At 39.6% G+C, this 21,792-nt stretch overlaps 1 protein-coding gene and 1 long non-coding RNA gene across 6 annotated transcripts in view; both read right to left on the minus strand.

Annotated features, from left to right (window-relative positions):
• Positions 1-20,558, minus strand: part of LOC122555020 — a 27,208-nt gene extending 6,650 nt beyond the window's left edge. Inside the window, exon 1 of the long non-coding RNA XR_006313135.1 lies at positions 20,275-20,558. This is a non-coding gene — a long non-coding RNA (uncharacterized LOC122555020). The remainder of the gene's footprint in view (positions 1-20,274) is intronic.
• The window catches only part of frmpd4 (FERM and PDZ domain containing 4), a 765,355-nt gene that overhangs the window by 733,853 nt on the left and 9,710 nt on the right, over positions 1-21,792 (minus strand). The gene's annotated exons all lie outside the window — the stretch shown is intronic.

A 21,792-nucleotide genomic window follows, 5' to 3' on the forward strand; every position in this document is an offset into this window, starting at 1 on the left:
ACCTCTCCGTCCCCACCCCAGTCTGACCTATCACCCTCACTTTGACCTCTTTCCACCTATCACATTTCCGACGCCCCTCTCCCAAGTCCCTCCTCCCTACCTTTTATCTTAGCCTGCTGGACAAACTTTCCCCATTCCTGAAGAAGGGCTTATGCCCGAAACGTCGATTCTCCTGTTCCCTGGATGCTGCCTGACCTGCTGCGCTTTTCCAGCAACACATTTCCAGCTCACTCTTGAATAACTCAGCCCTCTGTCATCAAAGCATTCCACAGATTCACCAACCTTGAGTGAAGAGACAGTCCTTTTCAATTCTGTAATAAATGGTGACAATGATATGAGATGCAACACAGTTTTCTAATTCATTTGAAATCAATACTGTTCTAAAAAGTTCAATTTGTGTTCAAATTTACTTTCTGTTCTTTATTCTGAAAACATAATGTTTCTTTCTCTTTTGGTCTTGATAATGAACATATTCTTCTACTCCAGTTCACATCTTTCACCAGGATTAATGTTAATGGCCAGCCATGACTGACTCCTCATAATAAAGGTGTCCTGCTATAGTGAACACTTCATATTTTTTCAAAATACTGAAGATAGAAAAATCAAAGAATTGTGGTTGCTAGAATCAGAAGTAAAATCAGAATTCCTGGAAAATCTCGGCTCGCCAACAGCATCTTCAGAATGGTCACTGAATGCAAAACTTTAACTCTGCTTTATCTCCACAGACGCTGACAGAACTATCGAGTTTTTCCGGCAATTTCTGTTTCTGTGAGAGTAAAACTAGAAGTTTGACACCCTTAAAAATAAAACGAACATGTGATAACACAAATTATGTCTAAAGTAGTAAATTCCTCACTTCGGAGTCTAATTGAATGAATCAAATTACCTTTATTGTCACATGCACTCAAATGAGTACAATGAAAAATTTCTATGTTGCCACTTCAAACACCATATATGTACTGAGATGCAACCCTTAGTTACACAATAGAGAAATGAAGAAAAAAACAGTTACATTATAGCTATACACAGCATGATCATAAGGCAGCAAAATACAAGCAGCAAAGTTAAAAAGACAACATCATTGTCTCTCTGAAAAGGCTCTCTGCAGCAGACCAAAGCAAAGGGGTCTCCACACGGTTTGACTGCTGGCTGCCACCACTGCCTACACCCACTCCGGCACCAGGCCGCTACTCCCACTCCTGTACCAGGCTGCAGCTGCCATGCTCCCACACCAGGCCACTCCTGTACCAGGCTGCTACCCCACCCCTTCACTATCCCTCTGCTGCCATGCTCCCATACCAAGCCGCTATCCCTGCTCCCACACCAGTCTGCTGCTGCCATGTTCCCACACCAGGCCGCTACCCCCACTCCTGCACCAGGCCACTGCTTCCATGCTCCCACACTAGGCCACTAGTCCCACTTCTGCACCAGGCCGCTACCCCCACCTTCTGCACCAGGCTGCTACCCCCACTCCTGCACCAGGCCGCTGCTGCCATGCTCCCACACCAGGCTACTAACCCACGCCTGCACCAGGCCACTGCTTCCATGCTCCCACACTAGGCCACTACTCCCACTTCTGCACCAGGCCGCTACACCCACTCCTGCACCAGGCCTCTGCTGCCATGTTCCCACACCAGGTCACTACCCCCACTCCTGTACCAGGCTGCTACCCCACCCCTGCACTATCCCTTTGCTGCCATGCTCCCACACCAGGCTGCCACCCCACTCCTGCATTGGGCCTTGACGCACACTCCCGCAGTGGTCCACTGGTCACTGGAGTCCCTGCTGACTGCTGACCCTACTTCGGAGGCCCGGAATTGGAGACTGGTTTCTGACACCAAGAGAAGGGAGGACAGAAGGTGACAAAAAAAGGGATAGAATGGGTGCCGTGGAGGAGCTGTAGTTTGAGCGTCCTACTCTGTCGCCATCGTACTGGAAGTGACTGTGGTCAAAGGTGCTTAATTTGGAAATGTATATTGGAATGAATTGGAGTGGAATAGACAATTCTAGTCTCTCTGAATGATAATTCATTTTCAATTGCCTGAATTGGTAGCTAATCTAACTATTGGAGGTAATTAAATAAATGATTCACGAGAGGGGAACTTGCATTTCATGTCTCATCTGGTTGAATGTAAAAAACTATGAAGAGCAATTGTTGGACTTTTCAACTCATGACCTCTGACACCTAGAAGGACAAGGATAGCAAGAACACGGGAGCAACGTTGCCTGCAAGTTCACTTCAAAGTCACACTTCATGTTGCGTTGAAAATTTATTGCCATTCTTTTATTGTTACTGGGTAAAATTCTGATACTCCTGACTGAACAGTGTAATGGGATTGTATTCACCATAGCAGTTCTAGGAGACAATGGGAAATTTGCTGAAGGCAATAAACGCATGCATTGTCAGCACTACATTTTATGAATGGAAAAAACACCTGATTAGAACAACTGGACCATCCTATAATGATCTTGAGATCACCAGTTACTCAATACAGAAGTATCATTCATATATAAAGTCATTCATAACTCAGCTTAGAAAATTATTTGAAGGACCTTACTAATTTCAGATATTTTATTTTTGAAAGGGTTTGTCATATCCTGATTGGTATGTTCTTCGTAGCCTTTACTTGGTTCTCAACCATGAATCCGTGATAGCCCTGTTGCAGTTAGAAAGTGATGGTTGTCATATGGGTTTGTTCGCTCACTACACTGTATTCGCTGCTGGTCATGATAAATGATGCTGCCACCATCCCCTAAGTGTAGGAAACTCCAGTGCCTGCTTGGTCGAGTGTGATAGAGAAAAACTCTTCCTGGTTTAACTAGAAGAATCAGTTGCAGCTAACAAGGTATACATTTATTGCCTTTGAGCATCTTGTTACAGATGACATTGACAGAAGAGACATTGTTACAGAGACTTTGGCAAAGATCAGATATTAGGTCTCACTCCTTTGAGATCCTAAGCTGTTTTGCATGCAAGTCCGTAGTGTGACCATAAGACATAGGAGTAGAAATTAGGCTAACCAGCCCATGTGGTGCTTATGGCATTCCTTAGTTCAGATCCATGTATAATAATGGCTTCAGGCATTTCATCAGAAATCTCAGTACATCATCTTAATCACATTTCAGTACAGCACAAATGATCTACCACACTGTTGGAGGTTGTTTGTTTGGCAGGGTGCATTTCTAGCAACACTCAAGAAGCTTGACATTATTCAGAATAAAGCAGCTCATTTGATTGTTAACAAATCCACAAGCATCGACTCCCTCCATCACCAACAATCAGCAGCATCAGTGTGCCTCATCTACAAGACACACTGCAGAAATTCACTTTGGCTCCTTAAACAGCATCTTCCAAACCCACAATCATGACCACCTATAAGGACAAGGGATGCAAATATGTGTGAATTTCACTACCTGCATCCTGACTTGGAAATATCTGGCTGCCCATCAGTGTTGCTGGGTTAAAATCCTGGAACTCCCTCATTCACAGTTTTATGGATTTACCTACAGCAAATGATTTGCAGCAGTTCAAGAGGGCAGTTCTCCATCACCTTCTCAAGGATAATTAGGGATGGTCAATAAATACTGACGCAGCCAGTGATGCCCATATCCTGTGAATAAATAAACAAAAAAAGTGTGAACAGGATCTCAGATTGGTTCCAGCAGGAGATTGCTGCCAGAGTAAACACCGAGTCCTGACGTCTGTGTTTAAGGTGCTAGTTCTGAAAGGTGTTAATATTCATAGTACATAGCTCTACCCATTCTACTGCTGTCCCACACAGTCTTTGGATGGAGATACGGATTCTACTCCAGGAGTGAGGGAGCAGATCGCTAAGGTCCCAGTGATTAGACTTGACCAAATGTTGTCGGACTTCTTGCTATTGTGCAATAAAAACCTTCTTACTGCCTAAGAACAGTTCCTGTTTTGTAGGATACACCACCATAAAATAGTTATTACTAATCACCAAGACAAAAGGAGGATTGGTGTTAGTAAACTATCTCAGACAACCCTTACCCAATATCATGTGAGCGTAGAGGTGGCAAATACCACAAGAATGCAGGAGTGACATTCTGAGAAAATGCTACACAGCTGGTATTTTAAGCTACATCAAGGAGACAGCCAAAGATCCAAAAGAAAAGAAAAAAATGGAAGCAAATGAGCACATTACTGTATTACCGTATTACAATATTACTTCAAGATGATAGATAGTTAGCGGTTGAAGCACAATTACCAAGCAAGGGAGAGGTAGCAATAGCATGAAAGCAACAAAAAGACAGACTCAGCACACACAAAAGTTAAAATTTTATTCAGAAACTGATAACAAGTACTGGGCAGAAATGTCAGTCAGAGAAAAGAGAGAAAAGCTAACCGTGAAAGATCTGTGAGGAACAACTGAAGGCTCCAGAAGGTAACGTCAAACGCCCGAAGGGGAATGAAATATTTTGATGAAAAAATGGAGCAAAGGGAAGGCAAGTGAGAGTTTTCACCCCTCACAGTGAGTATCACCGTCATCAACTTTAAGCTCCACGAGACACAGCTGAAAGGAACAGTGAAAGGGCTCAAAAATAAAATGTAGACCAGGGCTCCAAAATTGGGAAGGCTTTAGAATTTACGTAAACTGAAAGCAAACAAATTTTAAAACATCAAGTGAGCGCGTCTAGCAGAAGAAAAGTCAGGAAAAATTGAAGATTTAAAAGGATGCATCTGAGTAATTAAGCTGGAAATTTGTTGGGAAGATTTATAAACACCACAGTTAGAGAGCTTTATTCAAAAAATTGTGGAATTAAATGCTTAGTGTTTTAGACCATGAAGGTCAGCAAACATCCATTATACCTGATAAGTAGATGAGAAAATTCCAACATGGCTACAGAGGCAGGAAAATTGTGGAAGAGGGGGTGTGTAGTCATCATTTTGAGAAGTAAGAAAAGGTGGAGAATACTGAAAATGGCAGGAAAGGTCAATGAGCAGCAAAGGGATACAGTATTATAAAGAAACAGATGTAAATAGCTTGAAGGCATTAGATTAATACAGAAGTCAATAATACCCTTCAAACTTTCATGGCAACATTACAGAAATACAGTTAAAAGACTGGCAAAGAAAATACTGCAACATTGCTATGGTACAAGCTCTTGTCATTCAATTTATAGCAACATTATATTTTTGTATTCACCAACCTTAAAGAACAGTAAATTTAAAGCAATACTGAAATGATACAGGTTAATCAGTATGTTGACAAGAAATGTAGAGAGAAGTTTCTAGGAGATATAATGTCAGATAAGGGTGATACAGAACACATGATTTGATTTCATGGTGGTGTCAATTGTTAAGATACAGCATTGCCTCAAAATTAGACACAGAGCAAGTTAACATGCTATTATGTGCAGTGTATCAAATTGATTTTATTAACAAACAAAATATCAATGATACTATAGACATTTTTGATGATGTCCTTTAAAAAAAGCTTTATTTTCAGAAAAATGAGATTCGAGAACAAGCAGATTTTAACAGAAGAGTTCTCCTTCCAGGAGATTGGTAAACATTTAATTTATACCTCTGTAGATTTGTGAAAAGTTGACAATATGGGGCTCTAAAATCAGAATTCGTCAGGGACAAAGTTCTTGATGAAATTTTGTCAGTTTTCTTGCAGTCTGGAAAGAGTTAATTTTGAAAGCTATACATATCAGGTTGGAAGTCAAAACAAGAAAGATTCTGAAGAAAGCTTGCAGAACTCAAAATGTTTGCTTTCTCTTCACAGATAGTGCCAGACTTGCTGATTTTATTCAGCAATTTCTTTGTTTCAGATCTCAAAAATCTGCCTTTCTTTGTTTTATAATATAGCCAGAAAGATTCACAGGCAGACCATGAGTGGAGAAAACCAAAACTATCTTAAGAAGGCAACCGAGTTGACAGACATTTTAAAGTATGGACACTCTAGACAGACAAGACTACAGAGAGAGCAGGCCAAACACCTGATGCTGAAAAACAGTATCCTGGGATAAGTGCTCTTAAGAACAATATCCAACCATCAAAAAGGAATGTTACATTTTCAGAACTTTAAGTCACTTCCAGAAGATGTAAGGCACAGTTTCAGAACACTGGGAGTAACAATGGCCACACACATGAAGATGACAACAGTGTAGAACACGGACCACCATTAGAAAAGGTACTGGCATTTCATGAAATTCTATTTGCCAGCAGAAAAGGTCCCCGAGACATTCCTTGGGGAACTAGTTAATCCAAATGAGCAGAAATGACAGAACTGTCTAATGAATACTCTGTTGGTTTTGTGTTGATACAGAAACAAGTGTTACTGTCTTATCGGACTAGTTTATGTGATTGAAGATGCAGAAGTTAACCTTTGCAGGGATAAGACTACATTGCACAGATGGGATAGCTATTAAAAGCATAAGAATGAGAGACATTCCATTATACTTCAATGAACATAGGAGAGTTGAAATTGTGTGCATTGTTTCCAATCAACCAACTTCATCGCAAAGCCTGAATGCATGTCTCAACCTCAACTTCAACAGAGGCTGGTACAATTGCAACATTTAAAAGGCTGGTACAATTGTGACAATTTAAAATGCATCTGGATGGGTATATGAATAAGAAGGGTTTGGAGGGATATGAGTCAGGTGCTCGCAAGTGGGACTAGATTAGGTTGGGATATCTGGTCAGCGTGAACAAGTTGGACCGAAGGGTCTGTTTCCATCCTGTACATCTCTATGACTCTAAGAGTTGGAGGAGATTAATAAGAGAACAAATGGTGCAGAAGTGAATAGCTGCCCAAACAGGAACAAACCACTGTTGAGCAACCAAAGTTCAACCAGCAGAATACTTCAATGCATTTCCCAGACTCATGGTAAAATCCCAGCTGACAAAACAATTCAGTGAGACCACTTACATTGACATTAAAGGAGCTGTTCAACATTGTCAACATAAAAGATGCCAGAGTCTTCACAGGACTGGTGGAAATGTTCAATTCTCTAGCTTCTAAAACAGAACAGTCAGTGACAGTGACAGAGATAGCACTGTGAAAGCAACAATCTTGCAGGAACATGACTAAGAGTCTGAAAAATTATACAAGTGAATCAATCACAGTGGGCAACTGAAAGACATTCAAAACTACCTATGACTTCACAGAAGCCAGACCAGGAAGTCGTCAAGATGAACAAGCTGCCTGGTCGAAGCCTCCATGATATGACGAGAAAGAGATTCCAATTTCCAATTAAAAAGTGATTGCCAGGTCCAGAAATCCAAGATACGACAAGGAAAAAAAAACACTTTATAGAAGTTATCAACCAGAAAAAAATTCGGCAGATTAAAGTCTTCCAGATAGGATAATGGACCAATAACATCAGCAAAGATCAACACCTCCAAAAAGGATATTTAGAGATAAAAGATCCCCCAGTGGAGAAATGATCCACAGATCAGAATTAAAGTAAACAGTCCTCAAGCAAGAGATATACCATTGTTCTCAGTGAAGAGAATGCAGTCAGTGAAAAGCATGAAATGACCAGACCAGCTGCATTTGTCAATTCACAGATTTGGATGGGATATGGGGAATGCTAAATGTAATGTAATTATGTGCATGCTTTTATAAAGGATTAACTATTTGGAAAAGCTTGTAGAGAGATGCTGAATAAAGTAGAGGTTCTGAAGTGGTTAATGTTGTGTTACATTGGTTACAGCCATTCTGTTGATATCTCACCCAGCCTGTGAGTGGAGACAAGGAATTTTACTCAAGCTTTCAGAGGGAGAATTTGTATATGCATCAGCTGCCTAAGATCTTAGTAATTAAGTAGTAGTACTTGTTTTTATTTGCAATAAAGTCTTTGTTACCCAAGAACCATGTCTCTTTTGGAGATTACAGAATCGCTAAACCACAGGAGGCCATTTGGCCCATCCTGCCTGCATTGGCACCTCGAATGAGCATCATTACTTCGTGCCAATCTCCTACATTTCCTCCATTACCTTGCTCACTAATTCCATGCAGATAATCATCCAATACACTCTTAAATGCCTCAATTGAGCCTTGTCCAACACATTTCCAGGTAATGCATTCCATACCCTAATTGCTGTCTGCAACCATTTCCTCTCACATCTTGACTGGAGATATTGTATTGGAGAATTGATGGCAGTGAATTGCTTGAAATAACCCTTCCCGTATACCATTTACTGATAGAAGTGCAAATAATGAGATAGCAAGTGTGGTCCTCAGGGAAAATATCACAAACTTGAGCACAACCAATTAAATCTTGAAAAGCCATAGAAATTCACTTCAAAGAAAGAAGTAATTTATCCATTGTGCCTGAGTTAGCTTTTTGCTGGCATAATCCAAAACTAATCCCATTGACCAGCTCTTGATCTGTTGTCATGTGCCTCTATATTCATCGACCAGTCAATTTAAAATGTAATGGTTTCTTCAGCTGGTAGAGAATCTTCCAGTATTCTAATAATTCCTGACATAAAAGAAATTTCTCCCACTCTCTTTCTCCTCAGTGACTATTTTAAAATGATGACTCATCTTCAGTGAGAAAGGAACTAAGCAAAATTGTCTTTTCTTTTACAACGTGACAAAATCCTTCATAAAGTTAGCAAAAAGGTCTATTAAATCTTTTGTAACCCTCTCTGTTCTGTGGATATAGCTTCAGGTTCTCAAATCTCTCCTCATATCTAGGATTTGTCATCAATCTCGCAGATCTGCTCTGCACTTTAGCTTTCCTTTCTCCAATGGGATGTACCAACATGAATAGCATACCCTAATCATAGTCAAAATATTGCCTTGTACTCTTTGCTCCAATTCATAAATTCTCAAAAGCAATTTTTTTTTGTTTAATGGAACTATCTAACTTCACTCTTACTTTCTTATCCTCTCGCCATGGCCTGTTCCTCTGCACCTGTCAGTCAGTGTATTTTGTTTCACCAAGTCAGTCATCAGTTTTACCACGTTAAGATTTGCATGTGATATGGATCTGTGTGGTGGGCTTGGGAGGAACATGGGTTGTCCTCCAACATCTGTGACACCTTGGTTCAATGTTCAGTAACGTCAACATTCCCTACACTTCCTGGGGCATACGGCCACAAATGACCTGAGGTAAGATAAAGTCTGGAACGTTTATTCCCTCAGGTTACATTCAATGATACTGTAACAATTTCATAAGCATGTTCTTTTAAAAAGGTACACTTGACATACTGATCTGCAGAAACAACACAATAATGCCCACAGGATATTAATGCCCTTAGGCCAATTTTGTAAATCTGTAACATCACCATAACATGTTCTTTCACTCTTGCAGGCAGGAATTTTGTCAAGTGGAAAAAAAACAACCTTATGTAAAAAATAAAAGTAAAGCCATTGTATTTCTACCTCTTGTGAAGTGCTGTTTTATTCGAGTACATTCTAGTGCCTATGAGTCAGTCATACTGCTTTCAATAAATGCAGAAATGTATATCTAAGGAACAGAAGCCAGTGCAACATCTAAGTGTTTTGCTGGTACCATATTGTCATTTCCACAATAAAGAAAATGGCAAAAACTGGACAGTCATGCCCAGGGAATGTGGGGGTGGGGGCAAGGAGGGGAGGAGGGATGGTTACTGAGGGATAAAGATCCAGGCCCCTTGGCAAGCTTTTCCAGTCACAATGCAAACTTTGTTTTCAGAGCCCTTGTAGACAGCTATAAGATCAATAGCCCTATCCACAGGCAAGCGGATAAAAGATATATTAGTTTGGCTGTGCTGTAGATTACTAATGCACTATAAATGACTCCCTTAGTAAATTAACAGTTCATAAAACATACCGTTTCATTGTTGTGTGTCATAAGACACTAGTAACATGCAGAGATTGGGCTGACACACAGATATTTAGTGTTTGAAGACTATATAGCGAATATTTCAATTTTACAAGGTAACAGACTTATAAAAGGCTAATTAAGAAATGAAATAATGATGTTACTCCATGATCTTAATTCTTATGTAATGACCACATTTGAAACGATTCTGTTTGTTTTGCTCACTTGTCGGCCATAAACTTTAAATGAATTTCTTGCTGCCTAAACAAGAGTGTAAAGAGCAGCAGCATTTGATTAATAATTTTCTCCTAAGGACTTAGACATTAAACAAAACTGGAAAAAACCACACTGTCTGCGATTGTCTCTTAGCCTTATAGGAAAAATGAACATACTGTAACAAAGCTGAGTCATTTATTGTGACAAATGAACTGATTTGGATATTAAGACAAAATGTTGCAATAAATAGCCTATTGGTTCTAGGCCAACCACCAAAAAAAAACACTGCCTACCTCAGTAAAGAAATAAGCTCGTTATGAATCTTCACATACAATTCATAGAGTAAAATGTTATTGTTGTTGGGAGCAATATTACAGTTGGTGGCAATGTAAAAATGAGAGAGTCCGCACGTATATAAAGCCTTCCACAAATCCAGCTGTCACAAAATGTTTTACAAGCAACAAGATATTTTTAGTCATCTTTGGTTCTTTTGCTGGTGACTTAAAATCTGTACCCATTGCTGCAAACCATTTACTGAAGGAACCAATTTCCTTGTATCTATTGCCTCGATCATAATTTTGAACATCGCTATCAAATGTCTTCCAATCCTTTTCTTTCTAGGGAGTAAAACACCAGCTTTTCGAATCTACACATGTTTCTCATCTTTCAAATCAATTGCGTTATGGACTAGGTCAGACCACTCAAAACATTCTTAAGCAGGCAGCCCAGACTATAACTTTGCAATTTGTTTTGGTCAGTGTACAGTGAAAATTACCCGGAGTAAGATAGCTAGGTTGACTACTAGACAAAACAGACAAAAAATTATTCACAAAATTACACAATGAAGCACAAAGAACAGAATAAAGAAACCCAATAGAACTCAGTCTATCCAAACCCGTCTTAAATTTGCTGTTCCGAATATACACAACAGTCCCAATATGCAAACACCCTTTAAAAAGCAGTATGAATGGAACACATGCTTACAGATTGAAGTTGAAGGGCAGAGAAAGAGAGAGAGAGAGATAGAGTTTCCACACAGCTCACTGTTGAACTCCTCACCAGTTCAAAACTGAACTAAACTGCTCAGCTAGAGAGCTGACCACTCCCCTTCCTTTATACAGGTCACATCTAAAACATGACCACTTTGGAGTGAAGTCTCATCTGTTTACATATAAACAAAAGGCCTCTCAAAATCCTTTGTCATCTCTATACCAAACCAGACTGATTGAAGCCCGGTCTGGTTTATTACCCCTCTGAAAAAAAATCAAGGACAGAACATCCCTGAGCCAAGGAACAACTTTTCGTAAAGAAAGGGACTAGCTTTGTGACAATTGCATAAATGTTTTCTGCACTTGACGCCTTCACTTCTGTATATTAGATTTCACCTGCCAATTACTCACTCATTCCCACTAGCCTCTGTCCTCCTGAGCTATATCCAACCATCCTCACAGCTCATAATACTTTCAGTTATATATCAACTACACATTTTGAAACTAATCTAAATGCAAAAATTTAGATCACTTACATAGATAAAAGGAAGCAAGTATTCTAGTACTAACCCCTGAGGAAACCCATAAATTATCTTCACTTAATCTGAATTCACTTCTACTATTTCTTTTCTGTTCAGTCAACTTTATACCAACGCTATCACTTTCTTTTTTGTTGAATGGACAAGCTAAGCCTATTAGGTGGCATTTTATCTGATACCTTTGGGACATTCAAGAACACCACATCAAACACATTTCCTTCATCAGCTCGCTCTGTTATCTCATTAAATAACTTAATGGATGGTTGAGAGTTAAATTTTCCACAGCATACTGTGTGACATATATCATTAAGGAATTGAAGAACCTGATATTATATTTTGATCCTTAATACTATCCTAATTTTTGAGAGACCCATCTGATGTGATACATCATGATATCTTGACAACAGACTACTAATATATTGGCCTAGATTTTAGAGTGGGTGGAAAAGGAATGAAGCTCAGTGTTCATTACACTTGAAGCTACCCACACACATTTCCATCAGAATTTGAGGTGGCTGGGTGAATGAATCACCAGAGGACCTTCTGAACCCTTTGAAGGGGATTCCAGAATTTGCAAACTGGTGCAAAATATCACGTAAAGATATTGTTCAACCGATCAATATTAAAACTCCTTACTGAGACATGCATCCAAGCACAGTTGAGAAGACTTTTTAAATCCCCAAATATAAATTATCCAAATGTTATAGTTGGTACTTTGTGCTGGCTAAGCGTTCAGAAACTCCTCTCTCTCCTCTTTGTTAGGAGTGGTTAAATAAGAAGATGCTAACATTGGGACTCGATTTCTGTGGTTCTCCCCCAACCTCCCACTCTCGCTTCAGGGTCATGGCAGAGATGGTCACATATTGTATTTCCCTACTGTTCCTGCTTACCTTTCATTGAAGCTATACCATGAAGTTCGTCACAGTCTTGTCACCATTGAAATGGACAGAGAATTCCCTATCATGCTGGTTTTAGTGACTTTCCATCAGAATAGTCATATTACTGTCATGGTATTCAGTAGAAAGTCAAGTTTATCAGGGAATGCCTTATTGTTATGTTTTGTGGAGGTAAGGTCTCAGTTGGATGGCTCTGTATTAGGAGAAAGGTTTCACTGCAATGTCACAGGAACCAATCCTGAATGTACACATTGCGTAGCGCCCCCCTGTGGCAGCCTGCTGGCCCGGTGGTCTCTGGCATGGCCTCAGTGGTCACCTTGTGTTGAAGCCCAGTGCTGTCCGAAGCCAAGGCCCAGTGCAAACTAGAGGCTAGGTGCCAGCATGGTCTGGGTTGGAAGACTGCTGTTCTGAACTTGGTTTTCTGCAATGTTGGACTTTTCAGTTCTCTATTTTCTGAAGAGCTTATAGCTGAAGAAGCTTTACCTTGGTACCTTTGTACCTAAGATGGTGCTGTGAGTGGTGAATTATAAACTTTTCACTGTACTCATTTGAATACCTGAGACAATAAAGTTAATTCTATTTGGGACTGTTCTACCTGGTTGATGCTCAAAGTTGGGAATTTACATCTTAACATTCATTGTTATGGTTTTACTAACTTCTCCAACATGATTCAACATGTTGAGGGATCTCACGTCGAATAATTCATCTTCAAGTTACACCAACAATCCAATTGTATCGTAACATTCCGAAAAGATTTATTAGAAAATACATTTAAATGAAATGGAATACAAATTCAAAGGTTATCTGGCAGAGTCTGGAATGTACAGTTTATGCCACAGCCAGACCAACCATGATCTTATTAAATGACAGAGCAGGGTTGAGGGGCCAAATAGCTAACTTCCACTTCAAATTTGCATGCCATGTAAACTTGGGAAAAGACACAAAATTGGAAATAAGGTCAGTTGGCACAACTGGCGAGTAGGTGTGACTTATGCTTATGGTTAGGGACACTACCACTGCACCACCAGAGCTTTCCATTTTGTTCAAATCTTTTCCCAGCATGCAGAGAGCAGTTATGTACTGGAAGAACTCTTCAATCTCCATTGCTTCCACTGGACTTGGAAGCCACACAGTTGCTCACACACTGCACCCGATAAAAAAACATCCACTCCAGGCCCAATGTCCTGTCAGCACAGACCTCAATTAATTGCTGGAAAAAGATTAAAAGTGGGCTGTGAAAGGACAGCAGAGGAGCAACGACATGTCTACAAAGTAAGGGACCCATCATTGCACCTGCTCATAACATACAGAGGATGTCACCCTTCAAAATTAGCATCCACCACTTTCCATTGAACTGGAAATTAAAGTCAAACATGTTTTAAAATGGGCTGAAAATTTACTAGAATCGGCACTGCACTGTAGGTACAGACTTAGTTCATCCCAAATGCATTTTATGCCTCCGATAAAGTTTTGTGAATGGGTCGTGACCAGGAATTTCATCATCAATGAGATTGCCCTCTAATCCTTCTAAACGCCAGGAAATACAGGTCCAATCGTCTTGCTTTGTTAGTACCGAAACTTTGCCAGTTTGTTTGGGAAAATACTGACACAGCAGTAAAAAGCAGCCCAATGCAAGCAGCTCTGAAGAAATTCTCTGTTCAGCTCTGCTTTACAGGTTTGGAACAGTTCAATCTAGATAGTGTCTAAATTGACAGTCTCCATCAGGAATATAATATTAGAGAAAACAATATCAAAACAAAAACCCACATTAGAGAAATCAAATTTAGCATTGGTGGTTTTTTGCGCAACCAGATCATTCGACTATCACTACTTGTTTTGCATATTATATTATGTTAACTTTTGTTCCACAAACATTTAGATGCATTTGGGAAAATATTGAATTTCAACACACAAATTCCCTTGCTAGATAATCATTATAATTTTCTCCCCACTTTTATCTACACACATCTGGACAAACTAAACAGAGACAAACAAAATCAGTTCCAAATGCTGATAGCTGTCTTAATCTTAAAGATTCTTGTAATGGAAAGGCTAACGGATTGACTGAGATTTCAAAGCAATGTATGATATGTGGAAACCGAATGGGCACAATACTTGTTAATTGTTCATCACAGTGATATTGCTGAATTATATAGAACAATTTTAATTTAAATAGAACAGTTAATGGTAGCAAATTGATCAAAGATAGACAATTAGGACTGTAACAGAAAATATTGTCATCTGCCTAAACCAATGGAATACGCAAAAGCAACCAATGGACAATTATACCCAACAAACCAATCCGCTTCTAGAAGGCACTGAGATGAGCTCTCAAATTCTGCATTCTGTTTGTAAACCTCTGAAAAGGTTCCACACAGGAATAGTCAATAGAAAAGACAGATAATGCTCCAGAGGGGAGACAGAAGACACATGCCAAAGGGAAGCGGATAAACAACCAGGCAAGCAGATCTTAGTCAAAAATGTCTCCACCCTCAAGTGACAGGCTTTCTTCTCAGATTGAGCAGTGGGAGGTGACTGTATGAGTTAATTAGAAGCTTTGTTTAACATTCTCAAAAAAAAGTTTTTTGAGTCAATCACAAACTTTTGGTTATAAGGAGATAAATTACCTACTCTGTTGTCACATTATAACTGACTTTAAACTTTACTTTGCACATGATTGCTTATAACAAAAGTCAAACTCAAAACAATTGAGGCTTGAGGGGAGGTGATGGCCTAGTGAAATTATTGCTAGACTATTAATCCAGAAACTCAGCTAATATTATGGGACCCGAGGTTTGAATCCTGCCACGGCAAATGGTGGCATTTCAATTCAATAACAGATAATCTAAAATTAAGAAACTACTAATGATCACAAAACTAATGTTGATTGTCGGAAAAGCCTACAAGGTTCACTAATGCCCTTCAGCGAAGGAAATCTGCCTTCCTCAACTGATCTGGCATACTTGTGACTCCAGACACACAGCAATGGGGCTGAATCTTAACTGCCCTCTAAAATGGCCTAGCAAGCCACTCAGTTGTATCAATTGCTGCAATGTCTCAACGTAGAAATGAAATTTAATGGACAGCACATGAACTGCAGCTCACCATCACCTTAAGGCCGACTAGGGACCAGCAATAAATGCAAATCTATGCCTTATCTCCTCACTAAGCCCTTCTGTTCCTTCTTGAGAAGATCAATTAGGAATCCTGCACAATGTGCAAATCTAATAGAATGCATCCAAGTAGGTGGGATTCCAATTGTCTACTGTGGTGTTATTCACTACAGAGAGGGACAGTGTGTGTATAAAAATCAAGAAGAAGCTCTGTGGAACAATTGAAGAACTTAGCAAAATGAGAGGATGTTTTGAATTATCTGGCAGACTTAAAAATAGATAAACCTCCAGCACCAGAAATACAATTCTGAGTGACAGGGGCGGCATGGTGGCTCAGTGGTTAGCACTGCTGCCTCAGTGCCAGGGACCCGGGTTCAATTCCCACCTTGGGCACCTGTCTGTGTGGAGTTTGCAAATTCTCAACGTGTCTGCATGGGTTTCCTCTGGTTTCCTCCCACAATCACGAAGATGTGCAGGTGAGGTGAATTGGCCATGCTAAATTGCCCGTACTGTTAGGTGAAGGGGGTAAATGTAGGGGAATGGATCTGGGTAGGTTGCTCTTTGGAGGATTGGTGTGGATTTGTTGGGCCGAAGGGCCTGTTTCCACACTGTAAGTAATTTGAACAGGCAGAAATCAATCAAGAACAGTCAGTATCATTTTATTAAAGGGAGATCATGTCTGACCAACTTGATTGAATTTTTTGAAGAGATTACGAGGTGTGTTAATGAGTATAATGCTTTTGATGTCAGATTTCAGCCTAACTTTTGACAAAATCCCTCATGAGAGACTGAAAGCAAAGGTAAGATCCCATGAGATCCAAAACAATTTGGCAAATTGATCAACACAATTGACTTGACTATTTACAAGCAGAGGGTGATGGTTGAAGATCGTTTCTCTGACTGGAGGTCTATGTCCAGCAGGAACCCGCAGGATCAGGGTTGTGGCCCTTGCTGTTTATGGTTATTATAAATGACTTAGACTTTACTGTAGGAAGATTGATCAGTAAGTTCAGAGATGACACGCAAATTGGTGGAATGGTAAACAGTGAGGAGGATAGCCTTAGATTACAGGAGCATTTCAATGGGCCAGTCAGGTGGATTGATCAGTGGCAAATGGAATTCAATTGAGTTAAATTTGGAGATGATGCACTTGGGCAAGACACACAAAGCACAGGAGTGCATGATGAATGGTAGGACACTGGAAAGGATTGTGGATCAGAGAAACCATGGTGTGCAGGTACACTGGTCCCTTAAGATAGGACTACAGTCAATAAAATGGTTAAGGCAGTATATGGATCCTTGCTTTTATTAGTCAATGCATAGAGTTTAATATCAGAGTTTATTCTGGAACTGTAATAAAACATTGTTTAAGTCACAATTAATGTATTGTGTCCATTTCTGGAATCCACATTCTAGAAAGGATCTGATAACACTGGAGAGGTTGCATAGATTTACCAGGATGTTACCTGGAGTGGGGAGGATCAGTTGTGTAGCAAGATTGGACAACCTGAAGATTTTTTTCCCATGGAACAGAGGAGATTGTGGGTGGACACAATTACAGTGTATAAAATAGTGAGGGTCATTGAGAGGATAAACAAGAACAGACTTTTTGACAGAAGACCAAGATGGTATAGATTTAAGTTAAGGGGCAGAAGGTTTAGAGGAGATGTGAGGAGAAATCTTTCCAGCCAGAGGGTGGTGGGAATCTGGAACTCACTGCCTTGAAGGCAGGAACCCTCACCACACTTAACTAGCATTTAGAGGTGCACTTGTGATGGCAAACCATACAAGTCTCTGGGCCAATTGCAAAATGAGATTAGAATTGTTAGGTGGTTGTTTTTCTTTTTCTGGCACAGACTCAAAGGTCTGAAGAGCCTTTTTTCTCTGCTGTAGATATTTATGACTCCAACACTTCTTAGTAAAGTGGTCCAGACTGCATTATTACTGACCTCAAACTTTAGGAACTAATTGTTGGACATTTTCTCTACAGATGACATACAGCTCTAGAACAACTAGAAAAAGAAGGTTTTGTAAGTTGGTGAAATGAGTTATACAAAGGCTTCTAACTTCCAATAACATATGAAAACCTTTTTCTTAATAAGTAGCTTTCAATCAGCCACATTAACAAAGATCAAATCCACTGTAATTCTACAATCTGTCAACTTAATTGAGATTGCCAAAATACTGAGTGCTTTCTTTGCGCATTGTGTGTACCTGGACTCTTCAGACAAAGTACTGAATGCTGGAGGTGAAAAGTGAAATTAAGTATTACTGACATATTCAATGACAAAAAATCAACATACATTTCTGAAGCAAATAATTTTAACTCATTCTTTCCTCACACCTCAACATGGTAGAATTCTCCATTTCCCTTTCCCCTTCAACAATCTGCAAACATCTGAAAAGTCAAGTAAGGTATCATTTAACCATGAATTATTGGCCTATTTTGTCTCTTGTTCTCAACCTGGATGATATATTACTGATTTAATAAAGTCAGTCAGCTGCCCAAATCACAGTAAGCGGTCAGTCCAGTCCTCTCAAATACAATTGCCAGTTTGACTCATTGGTATTGGTTATAATTGGTTAGTTTACCAACAAAAAACAAAGGTTTGGAATTTCTGTTCAAAGCTAGCATTGATTTTGTGCCTGTGTTAAATCTATGTTGCTTTGCGAAACAAATAACACTGTTCTGAATGACAGATTATAATGATAACTGCCTGATGGAGTCAAAACAAATTAGCCATGTCTTCTTAAGAAAAAAAAAATACTTTTACATCTTAGACCATAAAACCATAAGACACAGAAGCAGAATTTAGACCATTTGGCCCATTGAGTCTGGTCCACCATTCAATCATGGCGGATAGGTTTCTCAACCCCATTTTCCTGCTTTCTCCCCATAACCTCTGATCCCCCTGGCAATCAAGAACTTATCTATCTCTGTTTTAAATATACTCAATAACCTGGCCCCTGCAGCCTTCTGTAACAATGAATCCCATAGATTCACCACTCTGTGGCTGAAGGAGTTTCTCCTTATCTCCACTCTAAAAGATCTCCGCTTTACTCTAAGGCTGTGCCCTCGGGTCCTACTCTCTCCTACCAAAGGAAACATCTTCCCAACATCCACTCTGTCCAGGCTGGTCAGTATTCTGTAAGCTTCAATCAGACCTTTTAGTTTGGTATGTAGAGGTGGTGTGAACTTTCGGAGAGTAGCATAAGCACTATTGCAAGTACAGCATTATTTCAAAAGAGAAGTGATAAGGGTTGTAAGTGGAATCATTATCACCATTTACATGGTTGTGCCTTGGTGATGAACCAAATGTGGGCAAATATTCATCTCAGGGATAAGTATGACACACAGGTAGCAAATGGTCTGGTCCAGTCTCCAGCATAAAGAAGATAGGAGTTAATAGCTAGCAAACAGCGATTGTGGTGAGGACTGATGATGATGATGGCAGTGATTTTCCAACAGTTAAACAGAGAAAATTTCTGTGAATCCAGAAATTAGCAATGTGATATTAAGTAATGTTAGCAATATGACAAAATAGAGTGATACTTCCTAAACTTTTTCCCACTTTGCTTCACTTTTAGAAAAGAAAGTGTGACTCCAAAATAAGGCAGGGTGGGGAAAGCTGGAGAGTGGGACAAGATGGGAGGCAAACAGTAATCTGTAACGTTTTGCATGCTCTGTCAAATGATTTGAATCTGGAGCTCACTTTTTGACTAATGGAGGTAGAGAGAAAAGTCAGCTTTTCTGTCACCACCCTTGTAAGCCCAGTGCTGTCCGAGACACTCTCTTTTCCACGTACCCCGCTCTTGATTCAGAGAAGGAAGAGACTCCAAACTGTGCATTCTGCAATCCCACCAGAGAGGTTGGAATGAAAGGCGGTAGTGAGGTAGATCCAGGTTACGTTGGTAAACATACAGAAACTGACACAGTAGGATGGTGTTTCCTATTGAAGGCAGGAATTCGGAGCGCAGGGAAGGAGGGGTGGGGATGCATCATCAATTCCCAGTTGCAAACCAGCAGGTCATAATGCACTAATGACAGGCTACGGGGGAGGAGGGTAACAACAGAGATAGATGCTCAACTGAGCCACAGTGGTCTGAATGGGCAGCTGATGCTTTGGCAACCATTTTTCTAAGGCCTTAAAATAAAATCACCAGCTTCAAAGAGCTAGGTTGCATAATATGTTGGGACACAAGTTTGTTCATAACATGTCATTACAGCTCAGATTTTCTTAGGCCAAGTTTTCACTTTCTCACATTATATTAAATAGTTTCAGTTCTGTCACCTTGCTCTCCCCAGCTCACAGCTGGTCAGCCTTAGGAGAGCTCCTAATGGGTGCCCACCCCCAGGAAAATCTCAAGGGGTCAGCAGCTAAGGATTTAATGAGCTCCCCAAATACCTCAAGTTGCTTAATTAACAAGGTGGACAGCTTTACTTTACTGCTTATCCATCTTCCTGACACCTACTCTCCCACCCTCCAACACCCAATCTTCAATAACATTGTCAAAGTGCTTTAACCCATGAAAATGAAGTCAAATTCCATTTATGAAAGTGAGAAATTGTTGTTAACTTCAAATCTGTCTTGCGTATATCTTTTAAGAGGATGCATTAATTTGGTTTCGATGAAAAACTCTGTTTTGACCAAATAGTCAAATAATCAAACCATAAATCCATCCGAAAAGAATGCATGTTCCAAAAACTTGGGAGCAGATCTTCCATTACCTGTCAGCAGGACGTGTTTCACAATGTTGCGTTTTGTAATAAGTCACCTGCTCAATCACGTCTATGATGTATTAGATCTTCCATGTTGTATATCATCAGATTCCATGATTCAGGAACAACTTGCGGGCAGATTTTGCTGTGAACATCACAGTGAGGCGAATGGCATTCACAAATTTTCTGTATGTATGGTACATTATTATCAAACAAAGGATACATGTGTGGCTAAACAGCCAAATTCCTCAGTTGCTGTCTGAGGTAATTGCATCACTCTTCAGTCTGTTTCACCATCTCACCATTGACTCACATTAAACCTCATGAAGTTGTTCTATTTGTGTAAGAGATAGGAATTAAACCAACCAATGATATTTGAGGCTACTAAATAAGCATGAGTATCTTTTTACATTGTGATAATTGTTAACGACTGCCAATTAATCTCTCCTCCAGAAAGTGAACAATTAAGAAGGCTGCACTATCAAGGATGCTGTCTTTTGGATGAGATGTTAAACCAAGACGCCGTTTTCCAACTAATGTAAACTTAAAAGATGCCAATGTACTACCTCAAAAAAAAGCACTGGAGTTATCACTATTTTCCTAACCTATATTTATCCCTAATCTACACCATAACAGCTGATGATCTGGCTATTATCACACTGCTGTTTGTGATTGCTGTCTATACCCAAATTATTCCATTAATTGTACAATGCTTTGGGATGCCTGATGGTCATAAAATGCATTACATAATTTGCAATCTTGTTTTATTTTAATTCTCCATTCGCTCTCTTTCTAAATCCCATTTATTCCCTTTAATTTTTTGTATGATTTTACATTGAGCTAAATATTCTAGCTTACGCACCCTACTTTAAATTCTGTGCTGCAATTGTCTTGGATAATGTAGATAATAAAGTGCGTCTAAGATGAATCAAGATGAGATCCGAGGTTCATGGTTGTTCAGTTAAAAACATCATCTTGATAAAGGAGTTGACACTTAGGACTGGCTGCCTTGAAGATTGTAATGAAATTGACTTTTGCTTAAATTGTCTGCACCTATTCATGATGAAGGATGTACTGCAACTTGGGAGATAGCGCTTGATCTAAAATTCTTTCCTCGAAGATGTCAATTGATTAAAAGCAAGCAAGTATCATTGAGGATTTTGAGCTCTACTTAAATGCGTATTCCACCTTTCACTATTCATTCACTCCTGGAGGTCTGACGTGGATCTGTGATACATGTTATAACACGGCAGTGAACCCCTCTGTTAATCAAACCAAACACCCAGAAAAGCTCACCTTGCCCCATAATCTGTTAAAGTATGAGTGACAGAGAACTCCCTAATTCCACGATTTAAAGAAAAATATCAATTTTATTCTTTAACACCAAAAGTGAACATCAAACAACAGCTAGTTACAATTCTAAGCCTCCTTCCTCCTAAAACTCTGCTTCAACCTCCAATTCTGTAACAATATACTGATCCAATAATCACCCTATTAAAATTACATTAACTTAATTTTCAAAACCAG

Source organism: Chiloscyllium plagiosum, chromosome 12 (assembly GCF_004010195.1).
Source record: "Chiloscyllium plagiosum isolate BGI_BamShark_2017 chromosome 12, ASM401019v2, whole genome shotgun sequence".
In the NCBI taxonomy this organism is placed as follows: domain Eukaryota; kingdom Metazoa; phylum Chordata; class Chondrichthyes; order Orectolobiformes; family Hemiscylliidae; genus Chiloscyllium; species Chiloscyllium plagiosum.